At 45.8% G+C, this 12,157-nt stretch overlaps 1 protein-coding gene across 2 annotated transcripts in view; it reads right to left on the bottom strand.

Annotated features, from left to right (window-relative positions):
- Positions 1-12,157, bottom strand: part of PRX (periaxin) — a 53,406-nt gene that overhangs the window by 19,513 nt on the left and 21,736 nt on the right. For both annotated transcript variants that reach the window (XM_040406172.1, XM_040406174.1), the window contains exons 2-3: positions 590-645; positions 408-503 (exon numbers count right to left, since the gene is read on the bottom strand). The gene's annotated coding sequence lies outside the window, so the exon portion shown is untranslated. The remainder of the gene's footprint in view (positions 1-407; positions 504-589; positions 646-12,157) is intronic.

Here is a 12,157-nt window from a genome sequence, read left to right as displayed (position 1 = left end):
TTATTATATAACGATCTGACTGAATTTGCATACAGCTCTGATCCCAACAAAGAGATATCATAATCAGCACAGAAGTTTGTACCTAAAATTGGAAAGGTGGACATGAACTAAAAAAAAAAAAAATCTTTCCATTTTAAAATTTCCTATGGGACCCTGAGGCTGTTACCTTTGAATATCTCAATGTGCTGCCCAGAGGGATGTAAGCCAACTGAGCTGCCAGGGCAGGAAATAACTGAGAATCAAGGTAATTCAGATTTGAGGAACCTCTCATCGGGTCCAGTTCTCCATGGCTCTTCACCTAGTAGCATTGCACAGGATGTCGGGTGGAGGAGATGACCCCACTGCAAGCTACATCTGAGCCCAACATCCTTTTCCCTTTCTTCTAATGAATGAAAGGAAATTCTCACCGCTCGATCCGCGTCTTTGATTTCCTCCGGGGACAGGTGGGGGCGGCTGGCGGGGGGACTCCTCTGCTTCAGGGGGCTGAACTTCTCTTTTACTGCCTGAAGAGAAAGTGAACAATTCCATCAGACAAGCTTATATATATATGACATTTCTGAACAATATCACCATGAATAGAAATACTTACAGGGGGTTCAGATGCTTTACTAGACACATGACTCTCCACTCGTTCAACCTCTGGACCTACGAGAAGAACAATAAGCTATTAAGGTCATGAATCCATGATAAATATATGAATCCTAGGAAATCATTGGTTCCAACTGGATCCAGCAGAATTTTGAAATGCAGTTTTGAAACATGTGATTGGAACCCATCAGGTTGCCGCTCTGACAACTGGATGTCTTGCCCTTATCTCTGAATTCTTGACACCTCCTCAACATGCATCTAAGCCATATTCTTATCAGTTTGATAACAATTTGGCTATATTGAATGTTTATGAGCTGTCAGGAATTCAAAGATAATGACTATACAGTACGTCCAGCCATCAGAGCAGCAACTGGATGGGTTCACTGTCAAAACGCAAAGCAAAAGATACTCTGCAGATAGACTAACATTTTACCCTGTTTTTTTTTTTTTTTTTTAATAAGGGCCAAATGATTTTTAGCCCAAAATGAGTAAAATGCAATCAGAAACAACTTTCTCTTCAAAGGTGTTCATAGCCTTTAACCCCTTAAGGACCCAGCTGGACGATGTCACTTAAGGACCAGTGATGTACATGTACGGCAGGCTGATCAGGTGGGTGCAGGAGCTGCTGCATACGCTGGCATCGGTGAAAACACTGTTGCCGTTGTGTTAACCCCTTGTATGCCTCAGTCAAAGCTGACCGCGGCATACAGAGGGTTTGCGAAGGGTACGGGTGCCCTCCACTTCCCCATCGGATCCCCGCACTGTAGTGGCAGGGACCCGATGGCAGAGAATGCAAGCGATGCCTTCCATAGACATCGGAGCTTGCCTTCTACGGAAGCCTGTGAGATCCAGCCCTTAGGCTGGGTCTCACAGGCAGGCTGTCAGCATACAAGCTGACAGTCAATGCATTACAATACATGTTGTATTGTAATACATTGCAGAAGGGATCAGACCCGAGAGGTTGTAGTCCCAAAGTGGGACAAAAATAAAAAGTTTAAAAGTGGTTTTCATAATAATAAAAAAATAAAGTTCCAAGTAAAAAAAAATAATTCCCAAACTAAAACATAAAATTGTAAAAAAAAAAGAAAAAAAAAAGAAAACCAGACATATTGGGTATTGCTGCGTCTGTAACGACCGGCTCTACAGAAATATCACATGATCCACCTCCTCACCTGAATGCCGTAGAAAAAAATAAAATGCTGTTAGTGTGTAAAACTTAAATATATAAAAAGAAGTATACATATTAGGTATTGCCGCGTCCGTAACAACCTGCTGTATAAAAATATCACATAAACTAACCACTCAGTGGCCTAGGAAGAGGCTGTGGTTGGTAAAAATGAACAAGTTGCTAAACAGACCGCTCACAGATGGCCCCCATGTGCTCTCCGTTTTTAGTGCACACTCGTTCACATGTCTTGGGTGAAAATCGAACCTATATTAATTGGTCCATTGACTATAATGTGTCAGCACCCGGACATAAACATCACTTCTCACACACTTTTTGCAGGGATTTGGGCATTTTTTCAGGCATTTTTTCCCCTGTAGAGACATCTAAGAGCAAATGTCTGAAAAAAAAAGCTATACCCAGAGCAGGCTGCATTTTGAAAAAAAAAACCCCAAAAAACGCAATTAACCCACAAAAAAAATTAAATGCAAGTGAAAAAAAAAAAAGACCGATTTACTGCCTTTTATAATTTCCTAAAAATGCTGTGTTTTTGCAATGAAACCCTATGAGTGAAACCGGTCACACTGCGTCATTTGCCAAAAAGCCTGTGCAAAATCCACTTCCCAGTGTTCAATGGGAGGTCACAGTTTATGGCCCCGACCACGCCAAGAAAGGGCATAAACCAATGCTGTATGAATGGCAGTGCAGCCACCTGGAGGCTTTTTGGCATGGAATATGCGCCAAATTCTGTCTGCAAAATCCATAGTGTAAACAGCCCCTAAGAAAGAGTTTTCACTGCAGTCCTACTGTACAGTATATCAGCCAAGATGTTCCCCCGCTGAAATCAGGACTAATTCTGCCAACAATCGAGGGGAAATTCAGCCCTCGTTCGCATGTTATCTGCACCGAATATGGTCGACACCGCAGCTTGTTCATTGTTCAAGTGGATTCTGTGATGAAAAGCTAAATATTAGCCCCACTGATCTAGAATGGAGCGAATCTAGAAATCCACGTTTCAGGTTCTGCCGTAGATTTCTCTGAAAATCCACAGCAGTCCTGACCATCCCCTATAAACCTGCCCTATAGTGTGTACAGTCTTTGATATCTGTGTTGAGCCATAGGTGTTACAGACATCAACCATATGCCATAAATGTCTAATAGGTGCAGGTCTCACCTCTGGGACCCTCTACTATCTCAATAATAGGGCCCAGAAGTACTAAGCTATTTTTGGAAGTCCCATAGAAGCGAATTGAGATGACCTGCATGCAAGGTGTGCTCTGTTCCCTTCTATACCCCATTCTTGACATAGGAGTAGGTCCCAGAGGTGTGACCAAGGGTGCACCTAGCCTTTCTGCTGCCTGAGGCGAAAACTGAAACGGCAAACCCCCCCTCAATGCCAATTTCTTAACCTAGACAAAATGGTGAAAACCAGTTGAACCTCTTCTGTGGGCGCTGCCAAGGATCACATCAAGATATGCGTATGGTTCCAATAATAACTTTATTGTCAACGCGTTTCATGGGTAAATGACCCCCTTCCTCAGGACAGTGATACAGGATTTCTTAACCTAACCCCTTTGCCACAATGAAAGCGCTAATAGCCCTTCAGCTGCCCCTCTCTTGCCCCTACCTGGTGCCGCCTGAGGCGAGCGTCTCACCTGGCCTCATTGGTGGTGCACCTCTGGGTGCGACCTGCAGCTATCAGAGATTTATGGCATATCCAATATGCCATAAATGTCCCAGATGGGACAACCCCTTAAGGACCGTTCACCCCTTAAGAGAAGAAAGGATTCCTCACGCATTAATGGAGAACACATGAGAGGGTAGCCCTGTGCAGTTTCCCGTCTGTGCCGAGGTCTCCTCTATGATATTGGAAGGCAAATGTGCCCTTGACTTCATCCAAGTACAGGGTGGGCCATTTATATGGATACACCTTAATAAAATGGGAATGGTTGGTGATATTAACTTCCTGTTTGTGGCACATTAGTATATGTGAGGGGGGAAACTTTTCAAGATGGGTGGTGACCATGGCGGCCATTTTGAAGTCAGCCATTTTGAATCCAACTTTTGTTTTTTCAATAGGAAGAGGGTCATGTGACACATCAAACTTATTGGGAATTTCACAAGAAAAACAATGGTGTGCTTGGTTTTAACGTAACTTTATTCTTTCATGAGTTATTTACAAGTTTCTGACCACTTACAAAATGTGTTCAATGTGCTGCCCATTGTGTTGGATTGTCAATGCAACCCTCTTCTCCCACTCTTCACACACTGATAGCAACACCGCAGGAGAAATGCTAGCACAGGCTTCCAGTATCCGTAGTTTCAGGTGCTGCACATCTCGTATCATCTGAAGGCAATCGTCTATGCTGTGAAGATACGAGATGCGCAGCACCTAAAACTACGGATACTGGAAGCCTGTGCTAGCATTTCTCCTGCGGTGTTGCTATCAGTGTGTGAAGAGTGGGAGAAGAGGGTTGCATTGACAATCCAACACAATGGGCAGCACATTGAACACATTTTGTAAGTGGTCAGAAACTTGTAAATAACTCATGAAAGAATAAAGTTACGTTAAAACCAAGCACACCATTGTTTTTCTTGTGAAATTCCCAATAAGTTTGATGTGTCACATGACCCTCTTCCTATTGAAAAAACAAAAGTTGGATTTAAAATGGCCGACTTCAAAATGGCCGCCATGGTCACCACCCATCTTGAAAAGTTTAAATGGCCCACCCTGTAGAACATAGAAACATCTAAGTTTTACTCCACACCAAAATTATAGGTACACAGCATATAATTAATCAGAATATACACTTTATTAGTTTTACATCAATTATAAACATATAAAATCAGCAGCAGTAGCATATACAGAAAAACAAGCCACAGTATATACGTTACATGTTACTAAGCAAAACCCATCTATAAACTCTATGTTGTAGTATAGTTCCCATACTTACACGGTATAAGAGGGTAATGTTCATTCCTGCATAGTGCAAGAACCATCTATATACCGTATCTTTCGCCCTATAAGACGCACCCCCCCCCCCCCCCAAAAGTGGGAGGAAAATGGCAGTGCGTCTTATGGGGCGAATGCTGCCGTTTACACTGATACACCGCCGACCGCATGCTGCACAGCGCGGCCGGCGTGTGTATCAGCGAGGAGGGGCTGGGGGCCGGCATCTAGTTTTGTAATGGCAGCGGGGCCCGGTGCAGTCACTGTATTATATTGCACCGGGCCCCGCTCACTGTACTAATCGTATCTACGGTAACTGCAGGCAATGTTTAACTATAGAATATGTTCGATCCAGCAGCCTGTACTTACGACCATATCAGGCAGGAGGCAGGAGGCTGGGCAGGCGGGCGGGCACTGGCAGCGTAACTCACTACGTCACGTGCCCGCGCCGCCTGCTTCATTCATAAAGTGGGCGGATCAGGCACGTGACGTAGGAAGTTACGCTGCCAGTGCCCGCCCGCCTGCCCAGCCTCCTGCCTCCTGCCTGATATGGTCGTAAGTACAGGCTGCTGGATCGAACATATTCTATAGTTAAACATTGCCTGCAGTTACCGTAGATACGATTAGTACAGTGAGCGGGGCCCGGTGCAATAGAATACAATGACTGCACTGGGCCCCCGCTGCCATTAAAAAACTAGTGTAGATGCCAGCCCCCACTCCCTGTATTGGGGGTCATTCACAGTGGCTGACACTGTTATGGGGGTATCTGTAGATGTAAAATAGCATAAGATGCTATTTATCTGTCATCCACAGATTCCCCCCACAGCAGTGTCATGCCATCCACAGATGCCCCCATAACAGTGCCATCCACAGACGCTCATAACAGTGCCATCCACAGACGCTCATAACAGTGTCAGCCACAGACCCCCATAACAGTGTCAGCCACAGACCCCCATAACAGTGCCATCCACAGATCCCCCATAACAGTGCCATCCACAGATCCCCCATAACAGTGCCATCCACAGATCCCCCATAACAGTGCCATCCACAGATCCCCCATAACAGTGCGTCATCCACAGATCCCCCATAACAGTGCGTCATCCACAGATCCCCCTTAATAGTGTCATTCACAGGCTACCATTAGTTCAAAGCTCACCAAAAGCACACCTTTTGTTTTTTTTTGTTTTTTTTCTTATTTTCCTCCTCAAAAACCTAGGTGCGTCTTATAGGGCGAAAAATAATAAAAAAAAAACACCAAGGGGAGGGAACAAGGTATAAAACCTCAACAAATAGTAACAAAGTGCCTGGTGCAATAAATAGTAAATAGAGAACATCAGAGAATGCATAAAAAGGTTCTACAGACCAGTTTTACTGTAAAAGGTAAAAAGGCTTTCCAGTTTGATATAATATGCAACTTTCCAACATCCTTTGTGGTTCACTTGCTTACCAATTTCAACATCCGTACTTGCTGTTAGTGAATGGAAGCCAGGGGCGGGCTGGGCCGGGGGGCAGGGGGGCAGGGAGGCAATTGCCCCCCAGGCCGCCCGAAATAAACGGCCACTGGGCCGCGCGTCTTAAAAAAAAATATATATATATTTTTTTTATATTCTTCAGGGCCGCACCGCCGATCATCACCACAGGCGGCGCGGCCCTGGATGTCATTGGAAGCATCATATCCAGCTGACACAGGTGCTCTGCTTGTGACAAGAGAGAGAGAGCACTGTAACGAGCCATGTACCTATCAGGACTTCAGAAGTATGTTTTCATTCACTGACAGCAAGAGTCAGAGTCAATTAGAAAGTTGCAGATTTTGTTATTAGAAATATATTTAGATGACAAATTGGAAACCTGCTCGCCTACTTTCAAGGAGACTGTGTGCCGTGGAAACTTTTCATCTATGTCACCCTATCCACAAAAAGATGCTAAGCCCCCATAATAACAGCCACGCTGCCAAAACAACACACATTGTCTATATGACCAGTGCCACTAGAGTGTGCCCATAAATAGTTTTCTGAATAGTGCCACCGGGCTAAAGTTTGCATGCCTCTCAATTCTTTTAACTTTCAGCTGCCACTAGAGGGAGCTCACTGCCTACTTATTTACACAGCTCTCATAGACCAATATATATATAAATGTAGTTAGCCCCCCCTGATGGCAACTCCCGGATTAACCTGCTCTGCCAGGTATCTCGGACCTCCCTTCTATATTTCAGGGGCCGGAGGCAAGTATGTCTTTAAATGTATGGCCGATGTACAACTTGGCCTACTAATGGTACATATCCTCTTATCCAGTGGACATCTGCCCAGTTGCTTCAGTCACACAAGACAGTATTTTGATATACAATGGGATGACTGGGCAATGCTTCCATATCACGCTGCAAGACCGTCTCAGCATAAACCCTGCTAAAATGGCACAGATTCCTCTGGTGTAGTCAAGTCTATGAAAGCGGCCGCGCCACTACTGACAGGATCTTATTATCTCACCTGCTCCCCTAGGATTTTTTGCGGGTCGTATGCGGACCCATTGACTTCAATGGGGCCACAAAAGATGTCGACAGCACTCCGTGTACTGTCCGCAACCACACGTCCTATTCTTGTCCGTATCATGGACAAGGATAGGACTGCTCTATTGCGGGCTGGACGATCCGGAAAGCACATGGCCGGTATCCGTCTTTTGCAGATCTGCAATTTGCGGACCGCAAAATGGACACGGTCATGTGCATGAGGCCTTATACCAGAGCATTATCCATTGAGAACCACCATGGCCACTCAACCCAAAACCAAGAAACTAATAAGCAGGACTTTGGCGTCCTCACCCCCTGACTCTCAAAACCCCTCCTGCACAGCTTCATAGGGGGGCTTCGGGTGCTGTGCAATTGCCACAGCATCTGTGCCTTCCCGTCTGCACGTGGTGTCTACCACCACCGCATGCACATTTTAGAAGGAGATGTAGTTAGTAGTCCATTAAAATATATACTGTACGGTATATAAGTTATGTGACTAGTACTCCTAGCCCTTATAGGGCAGCAATGTACTAAAATGACCCACTGGGTACAGTTTTAATACATTTAATGGGCACAGGAACTGCAACAGCAGCTTCACAATGTAACGGCCTCATCAAACAGCTCCTCATATCTCAGCTTCCTCAACTCATAGGGTCCATTCACACGTCCACAGTGTTTTGCGGATCCGCAAAACACCGGGCCAGCACCCCAAAAGAAATGCCTATTCAATTTTTTTTTTATGGAGCCACGGACCAGAAGTTCGGGGCCGCGGACCGGAGATGCGGATGCGAACAGCACACAGTTTCTCCGTCACCTTTGAAAATGAGGTCTGCACCCGGACCCAAAGTGCGGACGTCTGAATGGAGCCTTAAAGGTTTTTCTTGGGATTCCTGCGGTTTTTAACAGATATATTCAGGGATGGACTGGGAACATAAAGTGGCCCTGAAAAAAATAAATAAAAGTGGCCCCATGTAGTAGGCAGGTCAAAATTGACACAAGGCAGAGTAACACAAGTAGGCGGGGACTGAATAAGTGGGTGGGACAGGAATATCATTACAGCACAAAATACCGCCCCAGCAGAGCCACAGCTGCCATGTTCTGTCCTCCTAGTCCAGTTGCCTTAGGACAGTAATACAGTTGACTTGAGGGGTCAGGACCTGCACCTGTAGCCACTGGCCAGGGACACAGGTACTTGAAGCTCCCAGCATTACTTATCTGGCTGATGGTCATGAGGAGGGCTAACTGGGAAGTTTCCCTGTATGGTCTATGACCAGTTCGCTCCTGGATATGCTCATGTAGTGGCCTCCCTTATGTTCCCCCGTCTTCACGCTGGTTTCTTGAAAATACATTAGCCATGGCATTACTCGCATTTCATAATAACTCATTCTGTACGGTCAAGATCAGCCTCATCCTTGGGGCCGGGTAGACATGAACTGCGGTATTTTAAGTAACACGAGATGGATGTTTCTGGACATATGGATGCCAGGGACAGGCACCTGCCACCCTCACTCTGGGGGCTCCCATGGTGTAATCGACATCACAGGGAGTTAGATAGTACAACATAGTAATCCATACAGATGTGTAATATATAAGAGGGCGAGGGGCAGGCGACCTGGAGATGTGGCACATATAGCGTGGTCCTTAACCACGTAAAGAACGTTTGAATGAATGAAAGCAAGAACGATTGTTCATTCAAACTCCCGAATATGACAGTAATAGCTGGCCCCGACTGACGTCCCGTTTGCTCGACCGGCGCTTGTTTGGGAAATTCGGCTGACCATGTAAGAGGACCCAGAGCCCTATAGTCCTTTAGGCAGTGTCCTCCAGGTGGCCCAATACTATAGCTACAAACTGACACATAAATCTTTGTAATATTTCCTTTTATGCTGCTATCAGCCGGTGGAAACAATCAATAAGCAGGTTAGCATTTTATTATCTGAAAACGTAATTTCAGGGCTCATGCACATGGCGTTGATCGGCCGTTCCGTGCATTGAGGACCACAATTTTCGGTCCCTAATGCATGGGCAACATCTGTGTGGATTCTGCAGACGGATCCAGACCCATTCAACTTGTTCTAATGCTCTAATTTTTTGCTGTGCGGAGGCACGGACAGAAAACCACGGAAGCACTCCGACCTTCTGGATTGCGGAGCTATTTAAAGGGAACGTGTCACCGTGATTTTGTGTATAGAGCTGAGGACATGGGTTGCTAGATGGCCGAAAGCCCATCCGCAATATTCAGTCCTCATAGCTCTGTGTGCTTTTATTGTGTAAAAAAAACGATTTTATAGATATGTAAATGAACCTTAGATGAGTCCTGTCTCCTCCATGCCTCAGAGATGAGTCCTGTACGTGACTCATCTCAGGGACAGGACTCATCTTAGGTTAATTTGCATATCTATCAAATCTGGTTTTTTTTACACAATAAAAGCACACAGAGCTATGGGGGCTGGGTATTGAGGATGTGCTAGCGGCCATCTAGCAACCCATGTCCTCAGCTCTATACACAAAATCCCGGTGACACGTTACCTTTAAGCGAATGGGTCCATATCCGTGTGATGCGGGGTGCACACGGCTGGTGCTCGCATATTGCCGACCTGCTGTTTGCCGGCAGCTATACGGGCACGGCCGGGTCCCAGCCGTGTGCATGAGCCCTTATCGTAACTTTGGCTTGTGTGAACTAGGCCTAAGGCAGTCTGTCCATTTGCACATATATTCCCTGTGTTTGCTCATAAATCCACAGATAGTCTGGATATCATATGAATAGCTGACGCTAGTATTGGGGATTCATAATGATCCCTTGCAGCGTCTCACTGCAGAGTGCAAAAGTGTATTTTCTGTATTTGCAGACGATATTAGGCCATAAGCACAGCCACCACTAGATGGGGCTGGTGTCACCCTCTATGTATAGAGAGGAAGAACCTTCTAGAAACAGGTTAGTCTGGTGCAGAGCAGTATCTGCTTCTCAGTTTTCCATCGCATTATACACTGCTCGTTTCCAGGGGTTACGGCAACCATTGCAGCGCAGATACAAGGTGGCTGGGCCGGGAACACGTGTGTGCCTATGCGCACTCCCGCGGTCCCGGCCACCAAAGAGGCTGGTGTTTTTTTCTATAGTGTACAAGCACGACCACCGCTGCTGGATTACAGGGTGGTCGTAACCCCTGGAAACGAGCAGTGTATAATGTGATGGAAAAATGAATCCAGCCAGCAAAGGAGGCAATGTGGGCAATCACAATACATTAGTAAGCGTCTTGTATTAACTTTCTCTACATTATAAATGCCATTTGCTGAAGTAAGAGAACCCCTTTAAGTAAAGGCAGCTAGAGAAGTGCAACGTATAGAAGATTGGTCAAAACGGACACTTTGGCCTATCAACAACCTGCGCAGCTGTGAAGCCTGTAACATCTGTGAAAGTGCCAGTCCATGTATGCTAAGAACAGTCCTGACTGTTTTGATGCACAATTGCCTCATCATTGCTTCCTGCACTGCTACACTGCGCCAACATCCACAGCTGCACCAAGGGACCCTTCTTTTGCACCTCAAAACCTTCAACATCAAGGGCACCTCAATCATCAGGCAGGAGGACCCCAGAACCAGAGCGTGCTTGGAAGGAAGAACGGCGCACAGAAATAAGATAATAATGCACTTAGTAAAGTAGATGCAAGCATTATATATGGACAAAGAACGGTGCACCCTTCCCAGGGGAGCGGCAGAGTAAGTGAATACTACTACCCCCATTCTCGTTGCCATCACTCCAATCCTCTGCTCTCCTCTCCCGTGGCATGCTGCACCTGCAAGGTACACTGAGTCAACCAATGAGACAACAATTACTCTTTTCGCCCTCATGCACATGACTGTCCATGGATACGGCTAAAATGCACACGGGCAAGCTCCACCTACCTACGGTGGCCAATGGAGAGATGATTTTACCTAAAAATCATGCATCCATTGGTCACTGAGCGCGGGTGGAGCCTAGTTGTGCGCAATCAGCCGCAAAGTGCGGTATTACCTTTCTGCATCCAAAGCACTAAATAGACACAAAGTAACCATTAAAGGTCCGTAAACAGCAGCTTGCTGATGGCTTCCAGATTGCCCAAGTAGATTTCTTTTTTATACACGGATAAGGATAAGAACAGTAAAAAAAAATACAGAGATGTAATAAAATATATAAGCAATGTTAATCAATTGTTGTATGCTTTTTGCGCTCTCTCAGCTGAATGTAATGAAACCTTTCACTGAGAGATTATTTGCTTCATTCTAAGCGATTTTAAGCAAATGACCAATTAAGTGCACTGAGGGCGGGCCCAGGCCACTCTGTGCACCCTTGCTATTCCTGCTTTCACCGCCAGCCCCTCCCTCTCCTTCTTGATTGACAGATCAATCGGCATGACTACTGCCAATCAAGAGGGAGAGGGAGGGGCTGGCGGTGAAAGCAGGAGGAGCAAGGGAGCACAGAGAAACTTGGGGCCGCCTTCAGTGCACTTAACTGCTCATTTGCATATAGATTAAAAGTACCTTTCTCGGGTGGCTAAGTGAAAGCTATCAGTACATTCAGGCGATCTAGCCCTACAAGGCACTGTCCCTGGTTTACCAGTGAATTTCCTGTTGACAGACTCCCTTTACTACAGTACAATTTCGATAATCTGGCACAGACATTGCTGTGTTCATATGCTATCTACAGCAGAGGTGTCATCAGGATCTTCATGGATGACCACTATTGTCTAGGACTGGGGTCAGCAACCTTCAGCAGTCCAGCTGCTGTGAAACTACAACTCCCAATATGCACACTTGCTCAGCTGTTCTTTAACTCCTATAGAAGTGATTCTGGGAGTAGTTTTACGACTAAGCTGGAGTGTTGGAGGTTGCTGATCCCAGGCCTAGTAGAACTTGGGCCTTGGGTTCAGTCCCAACCAAGGGAAATATTTGCATTGACTCAGCCATTAGATTA

The sequence above is a fragment of the Bufo bufo genome, chromosome 8 (genome assembly GCF_905171765.1).
Source record: "Bufo bufo chromosome 8, aBufBuf1.1, whole genome shotgun sequence".
NCBI classification, from domain to species: Eukaryota; Metazoa; Chordata; class Amphibia; order Anura; family Bufonidae; genus Bufo; species Bufo bufo.
Note: the sequence above shows the minus strand (reverse complement) of the source record. Positions and strands in the feature narration are given on the sequence as shown.